This window comes from Sipha flava, unplaced genomic scaffold (assembly GCF_003268045.1).
Source record: "Sipha flava isolate LNK unplaced genomic scaffold, YSA_version1 103_pilon_pilon, whole genome shotgun sequence".
Lineage (NCBI taxonomy): Eukaryota > Metazoa > Arthropoda > Insecta > Hemiptera > Aphididae > Sipha > Sipha flava.
In genome coordinates this window covers 1,199,914-1,222,002 of record NW_020271717.1, presented here as the reverse complement: position 1 = coordinate 1,222,002, position 22,089 = coordinate 1,199,914, and the positions used below count along the sequence as shown (strand labels likewise).

The 22,089-nt window shown below is 29.0% G+C and overlaps 1 pseudogene; it reads right to left on the bottom strand.

Annotated features, from left to right (window-relative positions):
- Window positions 1-13,036: 13,036 nt before the first annotated feature.
- Window positions 13,037-14,003, bottom strand: LOC112682397 (annotated as a pseudogene).
- Window positions 14,004-22,089: the final 8,086 nt, after the last annotated feature.

The window sequence follows — 22,089 nt, the reverse complement described above, 5'->3', positions numbered from 1 at the left end:
AAAACAACTATCCTGAATTTACTACTGCATTTGCTTGAATAATTAGTTATTATTGATTTTAAAATATTTTACTAGATATAGTACGTAATTGTTATCTTCAAAGTGTTTCCAATCAACATTGGCTTCAAAATATATACCCTTAGGTAGTCAAGTCAAGTATCATTATTGTAGTTAAATTAAACACCTATCCTATACTACTGTGTTATGTTAAGTTAAGCCGTGTATTGTGTACACAACCACTATAGTATGTGCAGTTTTCCATCGTTTATTTATTTTTCTCATTGTTCATGACAATGTAAATCGGTAAGCTAGTTTCCAGTAAGAATATTTGTTGAACAACTTTTGAACCTAATATTTTATAATTTTTCTCTAACAGTATTTATTAAAACATAATAAAACCGTAAACATATATTTTTCTCGGTAAATTAACCCATGCACCATTTAGGTTAGGTTTACTAAAACCTTTTTTAGAAAAATGTTCTAACCGTATAATAATATATAGAGTAGCCTGGGGTAAAAGTGCGCGTTTTCTATTTATTTGGTTTTTATAATGTGATAAACATTTTAATATGATCTTCATATTTTTTCAAAAGGTAAACTTATAAGGAATGTCAATTTATAGATTAAATTTTATTTTTATATACCTTTTTTTTTTTTATTATTATTTTAAAGAAATTTACAATCTGTACATAAAAACAAAAACAATAAGTAAATATGATAAATATTATGAATAACAATGGCATGAATAGCATGATTGGGGAAGAGGCCCATTGGCAACATCCTCATAATTTGTAATTTGGCAATTTATTATAATAGGTCACGGGACCAGTTCCTTTTTAAACGTCGTTTTGGGTTTCCAGGTAGAACGTGAGAGGACATATTTTTTATAAGAGGATTTTTATGGGAGTCGAGTTTGGAGTATATCAATTTCTTTTTCGAATAATAAGTTATGAAGTTCATGTTTGTGTTGAATGGCACCGTTTGCGTTCCAGAGTAAAATGTTTAATGAGGGATGGAATTGGGTGGAGTTATTCATTATTTTTTATTAAAAGTTTGTTGATAACCGTTGTGAGAAGTGAAATAAATGGATTAATAATTAATTTAAAATCATCTAGGAATGAGGTGAGCTGTTTGGAAAAATAATTTGTGGTTTGTTCATGGATTTTTGTATTATTAAATTGACGAGAGGCATCTGCGTATGATTGAGTGTGAGGCTGATTATTAGTATTAATATTATCATTTGGGGTGGTGCAATAGACCTCTTTAACAGGTATGGGATTATTGTTACTTAATGATTTAATATCAGATTGGAAATCTTGGTTAATTTTATTTTTATTTTTCTGGTGTCTTTGTTGTAGATTTTTATACACAATGCAACCTCGATAACTTGCTGAGTGTTGTCCTTCGCATAGTGCGCATTTTGGTGGTTGATCGATGGGTTTTAAACAGGCAGAAGTATTGTAGTTTTCCCCACATTTCATACATCGAGGTGCGTGATTACAATATGTTCTCGAGTGACCAAAATCTTGGCATCTAAGACATCGTATTATTTGGCGTCGGGGGTGTGGCTCTTCAACTTTAATTTTGGTGTAGCATATTGAAGTTAATTTAAATATTTCTTTGTTATTTTGGTCAGGTTCAAGGTCTATGAAAAATAGGGGTAACGGTAGTTTTGTTATTTTATTTTTTACATTTACAACTTGTCTTGCAGTGAATCCGTTTTCATTTAATTCTTAGATAATAAAATCGATAGGCGGGGTATGATGTAAGTTCCGAAAAACGACTCTGTATGGTTTATCTTGTTTAACTTGATAAGTGTGAAAATCAACTCCTTTTTCATTGATCAATTTAGTTACTTTTCGGAATGAACCAGCCAATTTTGTTTGAAGTTTTAGGTTATTGATAAGACTTTTGCAAAAGAATTCTTCGAGACCGATCAATAGTTTGATAGCGTCACAGAAATTTTTGTAGTTTAATTCAGATTTGATAAAAATTGGAGGTGGTAATTGTGGTTTGGTATTTGGTAATTCAGACGTTTGATCAGTATCCATTTCCTGATAGATAAGTTTTCAGAAAGTGAGGCGTAACGATTTTTTGTTGTAAACTGACTTGATGTATTGCTTTGTTTGGTTTTGGGAGACGTAATAGGTGATGGAATGTGCTGACGTTTTTGGGAGTAAGGAGACATTACCAATGTCCAATCAACAGATGATAAATCTCCGGGTAGGTGTTTATTATTTCGTTTTGTTTAATTATTTGATTGCCATTTACAATTTTAATTGGAGTTATCGGCTTGTTGTTGTATTGGCTTCTTTTGTGGTGGCGAGCGCAGTGACGTGTTATTTTGGTTAGATAACGAGCGCGGCAGCGTATTATTTTGGTTAGACATTTTGTGCAACGGTAATTAAAAATGTGATTTTTCTTACCTTGGGGCTGCACAGACCCTCGTAGTGGGTAAGATCTGAAATACTAGTGATTCGTCTTTTTTTCCCCTTTTCAACGGTATTAATTTTGTTAAAATCGACAAAGTTGTATAAGTGAAACATAAAAAGAATCGCGGACGTTTAATAAACATGTGTGCTCGATAAGAGCTGTGCATCGAATCTTATATACCTTTAAATAATTATTTGCAAAACATTAAAAAAATAAAAATTGGGAATCTTACCCCATGCGTGGAGTAAAATTCCGTATAGGTCAGGGTAAAAGTCCTTATGAGAAATTAATACAGACTTAGTTGTGTAGAATAAATCTTTATTTGAAATTAGTAATCAAATAATTTATATTTAATAATATTAAATATAATCATTAAAATACATAAGGAACTTGGTTACCTAGTTTACAGTCCAACATTATTACCTTTTTTTACCAAATTGCATAAAACAAAAAAAAAAAAAAATAATCACATAATCATGACTAGTTTGACAATTTGTTTCATTTAACTTATATTAAAAACTTCGATCTTTCCCTGAATGGAAAAATAAATTATTTAACACTTATAATACTAATTAATAATAATAAACATAAAAATAAAACAAAATATGGTTAAATTGCATAGTTTAAAATATAAAATGATTAATTTCTTTCTCATGACTACCTTGTCAATTTCAACAAAAACTTTAAAAAAAAAAAAAAAAAAAAATGTAAAAAAAATAATAATAACTATAAACTATTTTTCATGACTACCTTGTCAATTTTAACAAATACTTAAAATACAATTTTAAAAAATTTTATATTAAAAAATGTAACTGAAGTATTATTTCTATGAACATAAATCGCATACAAAGTCTTTATGGGGATCCTCATAGTATGAACATGCTTCATGCCACCAAATCTTACATTTGCAACACATAATCCAATCCTCGGTTGGTGGATCTTCATATTTTTCATTACATGCTGGACAATTTTCTTTGTAAGTTACTATTGTAGCTGATTCAGCGTTAACAGTTGTGCTGACTTGTTCAGAGGTATCAGCTATTTTAAGTACTTTTTTCTTGTTTGGTTTTAATTTAGTTTCAAATAAATTTCTTCTTGCTTTCTTATCTGCTTTATTTTTTTCAGAAATTAGTTTTGCTTTTTCCTTATCTTTTTCTAAAGTTTGAAGTTGGATTTTATAAGGAGTAGAAGACAAAATTTCAGATTTTTTACCTTTGGTACGAGGTATTATATCTGCAGGTGACACTGGGGATTTTTTAATTTTTGAAGTTGAGGCTTGAAGTAAATTATTTTCTAGTGATTCTGTAGTTATATTAGAAGAAATTACTATAAGTGATGATGTAGATTGCTCTTCAACTGTTTTATTTAATGGGACTTCATTATTAACAATTCAATTGGCATATTAATAATATCTAATGGCTGATCATTTTGAGGATCTTCAGATACTATTTGATCTGTCACTGTAGAAGGTAAAAAATCATCATCACTAAAAATAATATAAATATAAATAATAATATATAATGTCTTAATATAATCATTTTCATTAGTATAATAATTTATATAAATACATGGTATTTATTTATGTAATATAGGAAGTGGGACAGAGCCTTCCACTTACCATAAGTCTATTAAATTTTAAAACACTCTCGTTAAATGAATCATGGATACGCCACTGACCCTATTTAAACGTATTACTCAAACCATTTCAAGTGTTATGTATTTAATTTTTTTTTTCGTAATTTATTTTAAATTTTAATTATGAAGACAGTTATAATGATTAAGAAATAGCTATTCAGTCACTTTTTTCAGGAAAAAAAATTAAAATTTTAAATGAAATAGTTATTAAGATCTGAATTTTGAACGCTTAAATTAACTTTCAGTTATAGGTGTAGGGGGGGGGGGGTAGACAGTGGCAGCCTTTTGCATACCCTGAAAAAGAGGTCTGCGCACGCCTATGATATGTATATATCAATATTTCCCAATATATTTTATCAGATTATTGTATATTATATTCTCCCTGTATCAATTTTTATTATTTCATAACTTATGCTGTAAAATATAAATACAATTTCCGTTTCTTTTTTTAGAATTTAATAGAGCTAACGATTTTAATTATTTGGGTATATATTTAATATACTTATCCTATAACAGTACACTTAATACACATATAGGCGTGCGCAGATATGCATTTCAGGGGGTACCTACAAAACTTTTGGACCCTGTCTTAACAAAACGTGTAGGTATATTTGATAAATTATAATATATACATGAATAAATAAACATAACATTAATTTATTATTTAATATTGTGGTATATTAGTCCCAATAAATATGATTTCGTCTAAACTCGTATATTTTTCTCAGATAGCTTTAATATGATTTGAACTTTTGTTGTCAATTGTAGCTGTTATATTATTTATTGAGCAACATCAATTAAAATGTGGGTCTCTTACTCTTAGATTTAAATTACAGTTCCAATTTATAACATTTCGGGAGTTACACTAGCATACCCATCATCTCCGTGCGTACGCCAATGAATATACAACGACGTTGAAACATTTTAATAAAATTAGTTTTTTTATATTAGATGTTATTACCTATTATAATATAATATGTAAGGTAAATAATATTATTCACTCGATATTTAATAAATCTGAGAAAATATATGCTCAATGCTTGATGGTTTAAACTATACATAGGTACAATGATTTCTAAAATACTAAACTTAAAATGATTAGTAAACTTCTCACTACCAAGTCACTTATAAATTAGTACTGCAATAAATTGGTAAAAACATTGATTATTATTGTATTTAATGTTTAAATTAATGATTTAGGACTGTTCATTATATTACCCTGCGATATATAGGGTGGGTGTGTACGCGTCCATATAGGCGGATATCAGGGGGGATTGGGGGGATAAGACCCCCAAATATTTTAAAAGTCCCCTAAAATCGAAACTTTGTTAGAAATTTTATTCGTTGTTTTTATAATTTATTTATAATTATATGTTCATTTTTTTTGAAAATCGTAATATAAGAAATAATAAAAAATTATTTATAATAGCACTAACAATACCAATTACATAGTTTGGTTACTTGCGAAAGAAGTTTCAGTGCAATGAAAAAAATAAAAACTTGGCTAAGGACATTGTTGGTTCAAGATAGGTTCAGCAATTTTTCAATACTATATATTGAAAAAGATATATCGAAAAATATAAAAAGCGATGATATTTTGAGTATCTTTACCAATACAAATAGTTATTTGTCATTAAAATAAAATATTAATTATTTTTAAATATACGTTATTTAGTGTTTTTTAATACAATTTAAACATATCTATATTTTGAATGGTAATAAGTTTTACTTGTGTATGGGAAGGGTGTGTGGGGACGAAGCCCCTGCGGGTTATTTTACATTGAATTATTATAGCCCCCTCCCAAAAATTCAACCAAATGTCCGCCTATGCGCGTCCATCAGTGGGTAGTTTTCTTACAATTTAAATATTTTTAAATTAAAACAATTTCAATTAGTTTAATTTTCAGTAAAAATTAATTTTTTTTTTATTTTCAAATACTTTAAAACATAATTTTGTGAAGGGAAAATAATAAAACTAAAATTATCGGGTTTTAAAATTACCGAGTTTCACTGAAATTTGTTTTAATTAAAAAAAATGTAGGTTTCCATAATAAAACCAAGTAAATATATAAAACGGAGTACAACTGAATATAATTTTAAAAATACAAATAAAAAAAAGTTATAAAAATTCTCACATGATACACAATGCTTTAAGTATAAAACATATGGATTTTATATGTTAAAAAATCAATTAATCGATAAAGTCTTCATAATTTTGATTTTTTTAATAATAATGAATATAAAGCATTTTAAAATCAGAACCAAAACTATAGAAATAATCTATCATATCAAGATGATCAACTAGTAGCTGATTAATTATTATTGATGGACCTTATATCAAAATAGATTTTCAAGAATTTATAGTTTTTATGTGGAAGAATCTATTTCTATGGAATTATTGAGAATTCACTTAACATAATTAATTATTTTTCTTTAAATAATTGATTCAGTTAAGTCGTCGGTCTTAAGGACATTAGAATGAACCAATTGATCAAATTTATTTTTAGATCACACCGTTCTAAAAATTTAAAATAATTTAAAGGAATGTACCGAGATCGGACCAGGGTCCGAACTAACGAATTTCGGATTTTTATAGTTTATGAACTGAACCGGACCTATTCCAATTTTTTCTTTCTACTGGTCTGGACTGAAAATATTATTTGATTTGATAGAATGGACTAACGATTCAAATTAAAAAAAATTCGAACGTTTAAATTTTTTGATTATACCACATTATTGATAGTTGGTATAGATTTTAACTACTTGTAGATTATTAAAAATAACTGTACTCATACATAACTAATAATTAAAGATCGGATTTAATTGCATTGAAAACACACCAAAAATTGCTTCAAAAAATACCTAAGAATTGCATAATAAATTGCATTATAAAAATTCAAAGTTATATAAAAAAATTAGATAATGTTACTTTTTTTTAATTAAAATTGATAGTTAGATACATTTCCAAATTATGTTCATTAAAATTAAATCTTTTATTATTTAAAATATATTAGTACATAGAAAAACTATGTTCTACGTCTACACCATAGACGTGTCTGAAAATTTCGTGCAGTTATGGCCAATAACATTTTTTATTAGGAAAATTGAAATTTTCATTTAGGATACGAAGACAAAGAGTGACTTATACACAATACACTACCTCGATAACGTATGTCGTAATTGTAGCTACTACAGTAACTATAGCTAGTAAATAATATACTCACTCTCTTCAAAAAAATAAAAGGTATATAACATAAAATACAACTAGAACTACACGGATACTTATAGCTATGGATATTAGATAATAAATTTTATTGGTTAGTTTTTGTCACAGATATATTATACATATATAATATTTTATGTGAAAATATTTGTTATTTAGTTCTGTTTTATTTAATCATTCTTTTTATTTGTTAGTAATTATTTTTAATGATTTAAGCATAAATTTAAAACAGAGCTGGATTTTGCAGGTCTGGCTATTGCCAGAGTGGCCATAGACGTAAACACGCCTATGGTTTACACTAGTTATTGGTGCATATTTAAAACAATTCAATAAGGTAGGCGTTATATCTGAAATAACATCTTCTTTACCTGACATGACTTCATAATAAGACTTAATAGTTTTATACCCTTAATTTTTTTCAATTACCCACATAAATTTGTCTTTCATTTTTTTTCCATCTGGACCAGGATAATTTGTTAAAATATTTTCAATTTTTCTAAACATATTCATATTTCAAATAGTTCACTATTCGATGCTTCCAAATTTGTAAGATTAGTTAATAACTCGGATAAATGTAATTTTAAGAATGCTAAATCACATTTTACTATATTATTTTGTACAAGCTGTTTCAGATTTTCAACACTGATAGCATCGCCTTTTAAACTTTCAATCAAATTTTGAAATTTTATGTTATAATGTATTATTTAGTACATAGAAAAGTAGGTACATATACAATTACATATAAATACTAATTATCAAGAACGACGCGGCGTGGCAGCTCTACATAAGTCCTTTTATGTCGCTCTCACCATAAGGAGAATAATTTCAATCATTGTTCTTGAAAATATTTTCTATAATAATTATTAATAAGTACCATGAATAGCTCTGATATATATACATCTACCAATAAAGTATATAAAACAACGGCGTAGGTGTAAAATATTGATTGTCGTGATAATATACGTGATATTAATTCTATAAATAATGTATTTAAAATTCAAAATCATTGTTAAATACATTTTAAATGATTCATAACCAGGGTTACAGATTAAACGATTAATCGCCAATTGGATGATTTTGGAATCTGTATTTACGCTTAAAAATTAGTATTGGCGACTGGTTGCTAATTGGGTGATTTGGAATTTTTATTTAGCATGTTAAGCGACTAAGGAAAAATTGAAAAGTTTAAATATTTTGTTTAATTTGCTCTTAAAAAATGAATTAAAAAAAAATTATTTTTTCAAATTGTTTTCATTAGTTATGTCTATCACTAACGTCAATTGTAAACACGACTTAAGATATATCAGATATCTTGTGAGAAAATATTATAAAATATAATCACAATATACTATTTTGATCGTGTTTAAGAACAATGATTGTTATTCTACAAAAGTATTGCATTGCGATCATAAATAATCCATAATTTAATGTATATTATAATTTATCTATGGTTGCTAACTATTGCCTGCTTTCATATAATATTTAGTGGTTTGCTCGTTGCCAAATGCCAATCTTATTCCGTGGCTCTGTGGTTAATAAAAAAACTGTTTATAAAATGTATAAACAACGAAAGTTAAAAAATTCCAAGATTTAATGTTCTTTGTGTACTATACAAATTGGCACTCACTGTTATCGGTATGACGTCTTCCATTTCAAATTGTTTGTAATTTTTATTCGTAAATTTCCATTAAGGATTGACTCTCAATTTTTTTTTTTTTTTATTGATCTAAACAATACATCGGCGACAACGGCCATTAGTCGTAGTCATTACGTTAATTACAATTTTTTTAATGTACCTATATCTTAAATATAATATTTTAAATTAAATTATGCAATTTAGATTTTCTTAAAAAAGTCAAAATTTGATAGGTGGTGTCTACGTTTGGTCCGAGGGTTGCGTCTAAGGTAGTGGGGATGTTGAGCTAATCGAGTTCCTCTGTATATTGACGGCATTCTGTAAGAATATGGTTGACGGTAAGTTCGGTACCACAGGTAATACAAATCGATTTTTCGTCCTTTGCCATAAAGTATCCATGGGTTAATCGAGTACCTATGCCCGATGCGAAGTCTGTTCATTATTACTCTTTCTCTTATTTTCGTAACTCTCAATTTTGCTTCTATTTGTTTATCGCAAAAAAACAAAAAAACCGATGTAGGTATTTTTTCCTTCTAATTCTAGTATTGATTAATTGTTTATTTTTCATTGGTTGAAGAAAAAATGAATATTTTATCTAAATAAACATCAATACTTTTCATTAAAAATTAAAATGTAATACTTGTTTTCACAGTTTATACTTAAGTTAGCTACAGTTCTTTATACTTGATTTATATTGAAAACGTCCTAAAACAAAAATCAACATATTTAAAAATGAGAATAAAAACATTTTGGCTTTTTATTAAAATCAATTATGATAACAGTTTTTTCATGCGATATTGGACAAATTTATTAGAATACTCGGCAATTTTGGGCGATTTTAACGCTATCTATTGACGATTGTACTTATTAACTTTCTGGCCACCTTGTTCGTAACCACCTAACCGGAATCGACAGGTCCGGACCGAAACGGTCTGATATTTTAAAAACCAGACCAAATTGAAATGATCATAGTTTAAGCCAGGACTGGACCGAAATCTTTCATTCAAATATGGAGTCAAACCGAACAATTCTTCAGCTATTATATATGATAAAACCGTACCAGAGTGATATAGGGCGGCCAGACGAATTATACAGAAAAATACTGTATTTCAAATGTCTGTCCCGTTGTCTTGACATAAGCTTCCAGGACGCTGAATTATCCCGTTTTTTAATGTATTTAATGTGATATGAATGTATTTAAAAATATGAATATTGAAATATGAAATATTTTAAAAACATTCAAAAACTCGTTGTTTATCACTATAATCGGCGTTGACTTGATTTGTCGAAATGTTTGAGGAATAGAAGTCTTATTTTTTATCTATTGAAAAATGTCCGGCCATGCATTTTTTTTGAAAATTCATTGTCACTTCTTTTTACAGCATTTATTCAAACCCAATGCGAATTATTTTTTAATACAATTAAAGAGATCGAAATTGCACATTTTTTCTATCGCTGAAGTTAAAAACCATATAGATACATTGGTTTTAAAAATGAAGTCGCGATTAACAATTTTATGATCATTAAGGAAACTGAAATTCTGATTAACTATTGAGTTTTTCATCTTTCATGAAAGTGTTTTTTTTCATACTAATTAATTTATACTAAGAATTAAGATATATTAATTAATAATATACTATTAACATTTTGAATATTGATATCGGGTCATCGGGAAGAATCGTCGATTTTCTTTGTACATATCTAATATTAATACCTTATAACTTATATAATTATAATATGTGTCAATATGTGTATAATATATTAATTTTACATTTATTATATTATTGAAGTAGATATGGCTTAATCATGGCGTATGTTTACAAAAATTGATCAAGTGACAGCATCGTGTAATTAATGCAAACAATTATAAAAGTATCTGATAGTACTTCCAATCTTGAGGCCCACGCCTGAAATATATTTAAAAAAGAAAAAAAGATTTTGATTTTGAAAATCGTCAAACAAAACAAAAACAAATGAAAATATCACAATTTGTATCAAAGCATTTTGTATTTTGTCATATTTTGTGGCTCAAAGCCACGGAGTCCCGAAAAAATTATGACTGCTCAATTGAATGTAAATGATAATTTATCCATACAACATTATGTTCCAAAAAAACATATGGACGAAGAGATACCCACCACCAGTTAAAATGTAAGACCAATCTAATTTAAAAAATAAAATCATATGATTAGATGAAAACTCAATACTGGTTATAGTAAAATTAAAATGAAAAAATAATATTTTTAATTTGATTTTCTCTATCCAATTTAATTAATGAAATAAATAAAAATTAAGGTAGAGGTCAAGTTGAAGTGGTGATACCGTTCAGTATTAGATGGAAATATGATACTCGGTAGTTTTAAATTAATAAGTGAATTAAATCAACAAAACTGTTCTGTTTATGTAAGCACGTAATTTGAGTGATTTATTTTGTACTGATATTGATAGGTATTTTATTGTTATACAAACTGATATTTGGCTGGACTCTAGAATTTCACAATATTGTTTTATGATCAAAGAATAGAGGATATTAGGTTTTTTCACTACATTAACGCTATCTATAATTCAATGATGAAACCAACATTTTTTGAGAAATGTCCATATATTGATATTTTCCATTACGATATATCGTCATATCGATATTTAGTTTTTCAATATATCGAGGTCACGATAAATCTTGCCATTCTTAGTGTTAACCAACCAATAGGTACCTAAAAGGGATGGTAAAAAACATAATTATATTATATTTTGAATCGTGGTTGTAGACAGGTTACTTACATACAGTGACATATTTAGATATTTTGCGTCCCGGTGCAAAAAAAAAAATTGGCGTCCCTCTACGGGGCCTGTCCACGGAAAATATAGGAGATAGATCCTAATAAACCTTTTTGATGTTCTAAAATCAATGCTATTTTTGTGTAGTAGGCATGCTACTGCACGCCGCACGCGATAACATATACGCCATATTATTATAAATAACTTATGATTATTGACATTATCACAACAAATTTGGGAACTAATATTAGGTATATTAATATGTATTAATAGATTAAATACATTAACATTAATTTATGATACTATTATTAAAAACAAAAAAATAATAATTTTAAAATAATTTTAAAAGTTCAATAAATCACAAGTGAGCAAATTTCCAACCACAAAATTTTGGCGCCCCCGAAAAACTGGCGCCCAGGGCAGTTGTAGCCAGTGCCCCCCCCTCCTAAATGCGACTCTGCTTACATATCTACCATAGAGTTACTGTATGTTATTTACAACAGTGCTATTGTCATCGTGTGATAGCGGAATAGTCGCACGAGGCACTCGCATTAAGGGGGCTGCAGACGACCATATTTTAAGGAAAATAGCATAGGCAATTTAACATGACGCAGTAAGTTGGCTTGTTAGTGTGTGGAAAGTAAATGCCTATTAGTGTGTGTGTGAGACTAATCTGAAATCTTTATCAACGTTATCTGTCATTAATTTTAATGATTCAGTAGAAACCGTCCCGACGTCGACACGTCGTACCAAATATCGTAGTCACAAATAATATGAATTGCATATATAATATAATTGAATAAACCAATAATAATAACATTGATCCTAGCATAAATTATTTCTGAAATTTATTCTCTCTATAATTTATTTTTAACTTGTAATTTCTATAAAAATATGTTCTGTAATCAATGATTATAATTTATAATAATATAATGTATGTCATATGAACAATTCTGATGTATATTACCGTATTATAATCAATTATTCGTTGTACGAAAATGTTATTTTATTGTTCATATATTCCAATTTTTTTTTTTCGTTATTATTTCCATCCATATCCATATCTCATATAAACTTATTATTTTGTTAATAAAATATGAAATATCTACCTTTTTTTCGCTCCAAATGCCATTCATCACATTGATGTTGTCTTTTAGTTTTCACTTCTAAATCTTGGATTTGTTTCTCAGTTAATTTTATATTTTCCATGAACTTCATTTTTAACTGTTGAATTTCAACAGCAGTAAGTTCAGAAAATGGGTCATGAGATACATTTCCATAATTTTCGTCTGGTCCTCCTATTGTTGTACTCTTTGTTCTATTTTTTGGTCCACTAAAAAGACACCGCTGTCATCTTCGAGTTTCAGCAGTTACTATACTTGCCTTTTAATATACATTTTTGTAAATCTCCCTGAGCTTTTATTTGTTAAATGTTTGTTAAACAAAGAAAGACAGTTTGGTCCTGAATTATAAGCAGTGACTGCTGCGTTACACCTTAGTTGATAAGACTCGCTCAATGAAAAATTTACTCGTTTCCCTCCGACAAATTTAGTTAAAATTGAATTATAAAGTTCAGCTGAATTATTATTATAACCGTACATTAAACTTTCGGTATGATAGGTTGGAAGATTTCGGGCTCTGCAAATATCATCCCAAACACCATAGTTTTTTAAATCAGGTACAATGTTTTCTTCTCCTAAAACATAATATATAATACAAATGTAATAATAATAATACATTTTCAAACATTTTGTGGTAGAGTAAAATTGACAAATTCTCATACCACGTTTTTATTGTTTTGTTGTTATTCAAAAACTAGTAACTTGAAATTTATGTATTATGAGTTTTTATAAACAATTGAAATTTAAAAAATTTTTGGTTTTTTATTCTATTTCTATATATTATCATAAATGTCATACAGACATACAGTACTCAAATAAAAGTTACATACCTTTTTTTTGACCTTCACAAAAATACGATTGGCATTTAGAGTGGTCTCCGAATACATGATTAGGCCCGTTTGTTATATCTGCTTTCAGTAAATCCAATGCTGTTTCATATGTGTGGTCTGTTTGTTCAAGTCTTCTGTATTTAATCGCTTCAGCATACCGAAGCCTTAGTAAACGATCATGAACCACTTTCCGATAACAACCCGGTATGATGTCTCCTTTATCATTTTTTTCTTTTCCCACTTATATCTCTAAGACGATTTATGTAGTTACGTAGTAAATGATTAGTACATTCTACTTTTTTTATAATAACATTTGTTCCATATGGCTTTCCCAATCTTAAATGCAACATAATACTGTTGTCACCATGGCCATATTTACATTAACAATTTGGCCATTGGGATTTTCACTTTTTACAATTTCTTGTGCACCCCACACATTTTGCAATCAAAATAAAACGAACTAAAAAATCCACTCCTTGTTTCCTTTGAGAATTTTAAATCACGAAATGTGCAATCAAATCTTAAATGTTTTATTGATTGAATACTTTCAAAAACATATTTCATATCAATTATTCTCCTTCCTTCTAAACTTTTCCAGGAATTAACTGTTTCATTATTTTCGGCAGTAGATATATTTAAGTTAGGCATGTTCAGTGAATTATCTATTAAATTAATTGGTGTAGTATCACTAGTATCTAGTGTATTTTGTACCTTGAAAATAAAGTATAACCTTTATTATTAAACAATATGTTAATTTTAATGTCGTAAATTTTTATCAAATATTATATTATAAATTTTTCACTCGGCGAAAACACTTGAAAATTTAATATATTTAAATAATTTTAAATTCATGTACTTACTTTTTTTTTTTTAATCCTCTAAGTGCATCAATATTTCCTTTTTTTATTTTCCTTTTAGATAATAAGGGTTTGGTTTTTTTTTCATAACACCAATCTTTTTTACTATCCATATTATCCAAACGGATAACAATACAAAAATTATATATAACAAATTTATTTCAAAACCACTTATTCAAAAGACACAACCGAACGTATTGCTTAGAAAATCAATGTGAAATGACAACTACTATCACTAAGAAAATGCGCGGACTATTTTATACTTTGCAATGATTGTAATTGTTACAATACATTATTATTTCATTTCCGTAGTCATTAGTTCTAATAGACTGATAATTGTTCGAAATGCGGGTAGTATTTAATATTTGTTATGGCTTGGTACTAGAATTCTTAGAAATGTTCTAACGCCCATACGCGCATGCACAGGTCAATGTGCACGAAGAAAATTTACACCACGCTAATAAAATGTCAAAAACGCCAAAAATCTAGACAAAACTGGGAGACTTGAGATTGATGAATTTAAATTTTGAAAACAGATTTAATTAAGTCACTATGTTAGCTAGGGATTGACCAAAGGAATTTTCTATATTGTAATCAAATAATAAGATATTGACAATTTAAAAAAACAGAAATTTATGTATTTTATGTATTTAAGTACGCCGCTAATTTTTGTAATAATAAAAATTCCTTCGATCAAGTTTTAGTAAAGATATTCAATATTTTTAATTTGTTTTCAAAATTAAAATCCGTCAAACCCAAGTCCCACAGTTTTGCCTAGCTTATGACCTGTTTTACGTGATTTTTTGCATCGTCTGCAGCCCCCTTAAACCCTCCGCATTAAACGTACTACGCTGTAAGAATACTTAAAATACTTAAGCACTGTGCCAAGTAAGAGGCTTTTTTTTCTAAGGCAGACTTAACAATGAATCAGCAGAGAAATCGTTTAAATATTAAAAATTTTACATTAAATATTCTTACAATCTATGGATTGTATAAATGTTTAAGTGATTTGTTATTTTATTTTCAAGACTAAGTCAAACTACCATTTACTTTACTTTATTTTTAAGCTAAATGCTTTTAAACTATAATACTATTTATTGTAAATTATACACTAAGATATTTTATTACATTATATAAATTAATAAGATATTAAGATACTTGTTTTATTTTATTTAATTTATTAATTTATATTTATTATTACAATTTGCAGCTTAATAATTAATTGTATTTATCTATTACATTAAAATAAACATAATTTAAAATATAATATACTATAGTTTTGATCTACGCATTCGAAATAATAATAATAATAATAATAATTATAATAAAAATACATAATATTATTATTATTCTTGTATTAAATCAATTTAAATTTTGATTGAAATATTTTATGATGGTCATATATACGAGTATAATAGGGTGAACAGTAGATGGTTAGGTATCACTAGGGCAAAGGACTTGTAGCTCTAAAAATTCACTAAATATGCACTTAAATATACAAAATATGCATTTTAAAATGAACATTTTTTAACAAAAAATAAGAATTTTTCTGTAGATAACTTATAATAAATACATTTTATTTACAACTTAATTTCGCAACTTAAAAGTTACAATTAATTATTTGGTTTTATTTTATGGGGTTTTTTTCTTGGATACTTACTTTAGGCATTTTTTATAATAAATAGTAAATTATTTGCGTTTGGACGTATGGTCGATGGTCAACCGTTGAAAAACAGCGATTACTGAAATATGAATATTTCCAATGTCGGCGACAGGCGTCCCCGTGGCCCGCATCGATATTTTGTACGTTGAACAATATTATCTCATCCGTTTATAAATAAAATTAATAACCTGACAATCAATCTAATCGACAATTCTCGAGACGTGTTATTAGGAAAAGTATGCGTCTGGGAAAGTCAACAACCACATTAGGTAGTTTAAATAGGTGTGTTGTATGCCTACTCAAATACTCAATGGAGTTAAATAAATATTATATTACTCTAGAATATTATAACATCCTTACATGAATTTAAAAAAAAAGTTTCTTTTTATTATAAAATAATAATATATTATTAAACAATTGTATGTTTTTAAAGTGTAGTTTATTTTAGGCTGGGACTAGGGGGCCCCCAAATGTATGTAAGCCTTGGGGACCGTGTAAGCGGCACATTCTGTACACCCGGTTTTTATGGCACTGGTCCGGCTCAATATTTGTATGGAAGATTTCGGTCCAGTCCTGCCTTATACTATAATCATTTCAGTTCAGTTCAGTTACAATATATATAATAAGATCGATTCGGTCGGTTTCGACTAGGTAGACAAGGCTCGTTTAAAATTCATTTAACTATAATTATACATTTTAAAGACATTATTTATAGAAATAATAACGCATATATTTTAATGGGAATTAATATTTCACCCCTGTGCCTTTGTTTCACGTACTTTGTAGCTCTGCATGGTACCTATTAATAATCATTATAGAGAATATTTTCAAGAACAACGGTTGCAATTATTCTCGTTATAATGCGAGCAACATGAAACAACTTGTATATAGCTGCCAAGCTACACCATTTGATAGAATTGTATTTATGTACAATGGTAGCATGTACTTTTTTATGTACTACATATTGTCAATTTTGTGCAATTATATAGTAATCTAGGAGCAATTTAAATCTTTACTAATAACCAATTATTTGGTATAATTCAAAATTTTCACAGTCCGACCTTTTTTTTAGTTAGAATCGTTAATCCGTTTTATCTTATTATACTATATTTTCGGATCGGTATAATAGAAAAAAAAAATTTGATAGTTCCAGAAATATTTAAACATTAAAATTTCTAGTTAGTTCGCACCGGTGGTTCGGTCTCAGTCATTATTATTAGTCAAATTATTTTAAATTTTCAATCCGGTGTGGTCCAAAAAAAAAATTTAGCAACCAGTTCGATCCAACGTTGGTCCTCTATTAACATTTTCAGTCCTGTCCGGTCCCTAACATTATGAACCATTCAGAGCACTACTGTCGACCCATTCAACTCAAATAATACTATAATTATCATCTGCGGATTAGAATTTTCATTATCGATCGTAAATTAATATGTAATAAATATACAAATATTTTATATAGATACAGAAATAAATAAATAAATAAATAAATAAATAAAAGTTTAGCTTGGAGTATTATTATATTTATAAAAACTATAAATAACTAAAAAGTAAACAAAAAAATCTCCTTTTTTTTTAAAATGCTGATATATGTACATAAACTTAAATGTAACTAAAAAAAGTTTTATACAGGCAAGACAAATATAAATTTTAAAATATGATGTAAAGAACATATTTCTGAAATAAATTTATAAAAGAACTAATTCAAATTTTGCTTAATATGTTTTAGAAAACAATCATAATAATACTATGTATATTATACATTTTGACTTAGAAATATTAAATACCCAAAAGAACATTTATATTAATTAAGTTTTAGAAAATTTATACATACCCATTGAAATAAAAAATAATAATTATAATAATATTTTAAATGTACAAACCGATTTTAAAATTGATAACTTATATCAATGCACAATAAATTATAACCAAAGACTTTTATTTCTTAATATATCTATGCCTAATAAGAACTAATTTTAAATAATCTTCACAGTAAAAAATAAATTATCTTTATGTTAAAGTCACTAATTTTTCTCTTTATATTCCTTCCTTTAATTTTTCATAATCAGTTATTTATTATTTCAAATTCTGTCGCAATTTTATTAATTTTATACATACCTGATGAATAATTAAGGTATTTCCTTATGGACAAACTAAGCTTTTATTTATTCAATTATTTCTATATATAGGTACACTATTTATTTATTTATATAGGTATCTATTTAAAATATTACTAATCAAAATTGTTTACCACTGTAATTTATGATTTTTTTTTATATTTCTATATTTTCATGTGAAAATAAATAAAATCAATAAATATACAAAAAGGAATGATATGTAATAATTAACGGGAAAATTACGTAAGTATAAAATATTTAATCATTGCCGGATAAATCCCAAAGTAGTCCAGTATTAGTCTTAGTTAATTTTATAATACATAGCTTCTTTTTTTCCATAAGTTCTGATAAACAAAACATTCTAAATTAAAATTCTAATCCAAACGTTAGATGTATGGCTTATAACAGTGTACAAGAGAAGCCACTTGGCATCAGTTTCAAGGGAATCAACAATTAATTATTATTCATGAGTCCGATAAACTTTTAGCACTTCACTCGCATAATAGCCAAACATTTTTCGTGATATCCTTTGTTCGATATACATATTTCTGTAATATTTTTTTCTTTCAAAACTCTTAGAAAAAGTCAGTTCTATACGTCTTATACGTTTTATACGTCTTTAACGATAGTAAAAATTACAAGCGCGACTAAAAATAAAAAGCTGGTGTATTTACATTTTTATTGAAAATTGCAGTTACTCGCGCTACTTGCCAGTCCAAGTTTTGCCACGTACCACATAAAACTGTACCTAAGCACTACTGATTAATATAAGAAATAAATCTTTCACGAACTGGTAATTTTTCAACAGATTTCGGTAAAACGATACCATCACACGTAACAGGAGTACCTAGTATTAAACGTAGTCGCTCGTGGTTGTTTTAACGTTATTGTTCGCGCCGATGTGTTTCGAGCAATCGCGGCGGCGCTCATTAAAATTATGCTTTTGCGACATGTGCGACGCGCACGTCACCGACAGCGCATCTTATCTGATCCTTTTTTTTCTTAATTAATTTATTTTTACGTTTTGTTATTTGAAATTATTATAATGATGTGTTTATAACTCGTGTGCCGTGAATTGTGTAACGCCGACGATGTATCAATCATTTTTGCTATATCTATCTTTATTATCGTTTGTTCGTCGATTGTTGCACCACATTCTTCTTCCGTTTTTTTCTCGGTCGTTAATAACCTAACCTAACCACGTTAATTGTTCATTACAGCCGCTCTCAAATGGGATTATTTTTTTTTTTTTATAGTATTTTTCGCGTTTCTCTCATATCACTTATGTTGTTGTATACTATTGCGATTCAATATTACTTGCTCATTATTATTGCTCGTTCGGCAACTCATCGTTAACATTATTAGTATTATTATATTGAATCGAAAATTAAGTGTTTCTTATTACCAGCAATACACGTGAGTAATTTTTCATAATACTTGTGAATCGTTTTCCTTGTCTAACCCGTGTATCGCTGTACAATCGTCGCCGTTGAGACGGCATCGTAAACGTCATTGGTGGATTGCGATCATCATCCGCCCGAGATCGGAATTGATATCCGTTCCCAGTGTTTGCAGCGCATAAGACCCCCGGCACCCAGCGTAGTGTGTGCGAGGCCGCCCAGGTCGTCTAGATCTCCTCACCACTGATATTGTTTTAGGTACCGTTCCCGTCTAGTAGACGTCAAGCATTTTAAGCTTAGCTAGTAAGTGTGTTTGATCGTCTATTCTCCACTTAATTATGTATAACATTTTTCTACTAAAACTTCAATAGCTTCGCCCACTCGTGCCTAACGATGATACAAATAAAGACGCACCCATAGGTACTCCGACGGCCAGCGGCAGCCGCCGGAAATACCAATTCTACTACCGTACTGCATTGGTTGTTTTTAAATAATAATGTATATTTATTTCGGCTTACAACGTATTTTTAATGTCATAATAAATTAATCAATATTTTAAACAAAAATACATCAAATGTTCAATTTGTTATAGACAGTTTTTTAATTAATTATTTAAAACTTTTTACGAGAAAATGAAAACGTTCAACCAAAATCATCAACATTAGAAGAAATACACGCTGCCACCCATTCAAATAAATCACACGATCCCGTGTCAATAACAAATTAAAATTTGATCGAACAGTTTATACCAAAAAAAAGAGTTTATTTTACCTAAAACCAATGGAAGGTCTTGTCAATCAAAATGGTTTGACAAACATTCCTGGCTTCATTATGTGAATGAAAAATATACGGTTTTATGTTACCCTTGTGCTTTAAAATTGTTAAACCAATAAAAGAAAAACCACATTACATTCACGAGATGCATTTATTGACATTGGTTTTCAAAATTGAAAAAAAGCAATTGAAAGGTTTTCCTTCTTTACTTTACTTTACCTTCCTCTGTATTTGTAGATGTGCTCAGCCCCCACGGTTCAAAAATTGTCCCGGTGTCACTATAAATAGGTATTATTGTCTTTATTACTCATCGACGGACTATCTATAAACTTTGTATATTGAAGATAATGGGAAATTAAAATACACTATGTACTATTATTATACTATTTACTATTAAACTGTTGAGTATGTAGAAATTTCAATGGGGGGGTCCGGATCCGACCCCCCATCCATGGGTACGCCCTTGCCATAGAGTAATATTACTCTACGCATTGTACAATATTATTGATATGGAATTTATCGGGCGTCGCTAGTGTGCTGAAGTGCTTCTTAACATACATGCACTACCTGTTAATCACAGATCGGGAATTATTTGTTTTTAAACCGTTTTAAAACAGTTTAAAACAATTAAATAAAAACAAGATATTCAAAAAAGAAATAATCATAAAAAAACGGATTTAAACAAAGAAAACCGTTTTTGCTTTTATAGAAAAAAACATAAACCATCTCTTGTAGTCACCTAATTAAAAAGGTCGATAACGCAATAAGAGGAATATTATTTATTTCCCATTTGACATTTCCTACTCTACTCGTATTATCGATATTGCGTATGCAATGCACCGTAATTCCGATGTATGGATGGTTAACCATTTTTGCAATCCCTACATACGGAGGTACACTTGGAAGAGAGAAATCGGCGGCGGCGGCGACGATTTACAGTGGGTGTCATAAATCGTTAACGTGAGACAACCGAACCGTTCGTCGGCGGCACGAGGCAGTTGCGGAAGACGCCACGCGTGTCGTTGCCGCACCCCGTCGGTCGCCCCAGCTATTGGCGAACGATTTATCGTTGGTGACGACGTGGCGGAGGCGGTATCTTGTGGTGCAACCGAATACCAGTTGAGTGGTCCTCGTGTGCCGTGGAGGCAAAACCGCGAAAAACAGCCGCGTCGCGCGTTATCTCTGCGCGTGCGACATATCATTTAGATAACGGTCAACGACTGCGAAACAACACACATTTTTCTGACGGCGACGGTCCGTGACTGACCATTGTCGACTGTATCCACGTTTTAATCTACCACCGTTGTCTCCACCGAATAATGTCCGCCATCGTCTCATCGGCCTCGATCGAACGCACCGAGTAAGTAGACCGATTGTGTTCGTGCACAAACGCGCCCATTCGCGTAACACTCGTTTCGCGATCGCAAACAATACTATTTTACTTCCGGTCACGTGCTGCTGACGGAACGTGCCGCGCGCCGACATTTTTTACCGATTGGTATTAAACTAGTCGCCGTTTCTGGTAGTTACGAATCGCGTTGCTCGAAAACGTTTTAAAGATTTTTCGCTTAGTGTTTTGCGGTTTTTCTTTTTAATTTTTTTTTTTCGTTTTTTTTTTTTTTTTT